The following is a 2,139-nucleotide window of genomic DNA, read 5'->3' as shown; positions in this document are numbered from 1 at the left end:
AGTGGGAGGGGAGCTGTTGCATTGGGGTAAATTGTAGTCAATGTCATGAAACAATGTGTATGAACTGCTGTATGGAAAGTGAATTTGCTCTGTAAACTTTCACCCAAATCACAATTTAAAACAAAACAAAACAAAACAACTCTTTAAAGTTTTAAAAACAAAGATGTCACTTTGAAGACTAAGGTGACTGACCTAAGCCATGGTATTTCTAATCGCCTCATATGCATGTGAAAGCTGGACAATGAATAAGGAAGACCACAGAAGAGTTGATGCATTTGAATTTTGATTTTGGTAAAGAATATTGAATGGAGCATGGATTACCAGAAGAAGGAACAAAATGTGTCTTGGAGGAAGTACAGCCTAAATGTTCCTTAGAAGCGTGAATGGCAAGACTTTCTCTCTCTTACTTTGATCACGTTGTCAGAAGGGCCCAGTCCCTGGAGAAGGACATCATGCTTGGTAAAGTAGAGGGTCAGCGAAAAAGGGGCAGGCCCTCAATGAGAGGGATTGATAGTGGTTGCAATGAGCTCAAGTGTGGCGACAACTGGAGAATGGTGCGGCTCGGGGCAGTGTTTCATTCTAGGGCACACAGGGTCATTATGAGGGGGAACCTACTCATGGCACCTGACAACAACAATGGTAACTCTTTTAACTTTGAGAAACTGCGAGATTGTTTCCCTTAGTGTTGTTTTTCATTAGGATACATTTCAGGCATACACAAAAGTATAAATAATAAATTATAAACACTCATGTACCCAGCTAAAGAGACATTCATAAGAGAGTTGGAACCCTATACACTCCCTCCCTCATATCTTGGTCCCCTTATATTGTTCCTTTAACTCAAATTGGAATTAGGTCCCTCCCCCCATTTTTATACTTTTACTCTGTATCTCTACTGGGGGGTGGTGTGCAGTGCGGTACATGACTTAATATAGCTCTTCTGGCCATGATCTTTGTGACTCACACCAGATGACTGCCTGGGACTATGCAAATGTGAAGTGCTTGTGGCCCCCCAAAGGGATTAGGTAGCTTGTTACTAATGTAAGGAGCTCTGGTAGTCTAGTACCTAAGGCATCTGACTGCTAACCAGAAGGCTGGAGGTTCAAATCCACCAGCCACTCCTCGGAAGGAAGGTTGGGCAGTCTACTTCCGTAGTGATACTGCCTCGGAAACCCAAGGAGGGGTCGCCATGAGTCGGATATGACTCGACAGCAGTGGGTTTTGGTTTTGGGTTTGATTACTAATGTAAGTTAAGATACATGGCCCCCTTGTGGGGGTGGGACCATGGAAATAAGGTGTATGGCATCCCAATGTGGACATTCTTCAGTTTTGCCATCCCACTAGGCTTAAAATGAGCCATCTCGGGGTGGAAAGGGGGGAGGGGGAAATCTCACTATCATCAAGAAAGAAGAACCAGTAGTGGAGCACATCCTTGAACCTGAGACCCTGCTCTGAGATGGCAGAGAGACAGAGACAGCAGAGGCAGCAGAACCAGAACCAAGAGAGCAGCGTGAAACAGGGTAGTGGGCTCCCTGACTCAGACAGTGAGAAAGCTGAGTGCCTTTAGGCAGGAGGTTTGCTAGTGGAGTGGGGTGCTTTTCTGGGCACCTATCTGCAGAGCTATAAGCCTGTTTTAACACTTCCCCGAGCAGAGCAGAGGCAAGGCTAAGGGGCCGAGGGGTTGAGGGGCAAAGAGAGGCTCGCCTACAGGCACGGCTGAGCAGAGGCTGTCCTGATGGAAGTACTGTATCCTGAGTGTTCCTGAACTTGAGTTGTATAACCTGTTACTTCCTTAAACTCCTGTGGTTTTCTGTGGCCATTACAATGAACTATTGAACCCAGTGGAGAAGAAGAGAGTGCTGTGGGAGGGACAGTTGTGTCAGAACTGGCTAAAAAAAAAAAAGGTTGGAGGGTAGAGGCATGTCTGACGACCGCCTCAGGAATCAGCCTTGGGCTGCTCTTGTTGGTCTGGATCCTCCTTCCCTTGTGAAGTTAGAGGAAGTCAGAAGCCGTCCCCACACCCTTTTTTGCAGGGGAGTTAGGCATGTTTTGGAGTCCCTGGGCGGCACGAATGGTTAAGTGCTTGACTACTGTGGTGGTTATGTTTTTGTGTCAACTTGGCTGGGCCTGGTTGAGTGG

Source organism: Orycteropus afer, unplaced genomic scaffold (genome assembly GCF_000298275.1).
Source record: "Orycteropus afer afer isolate SDZICR_OR568_19922 unplaced genomic scaffold, OryAfe1.0 scaffold00136, whole genome shotgun sequence".
NCBI classification, from domain to species: Eukaryota; Metazoa; Chordata; class Mammalia; order Tubulidentata; family Orycteropodidae; genus Orycteropus; species Orycteropus afer.
Note: the sequence above shows the minus strand (reverse complement) of the source record.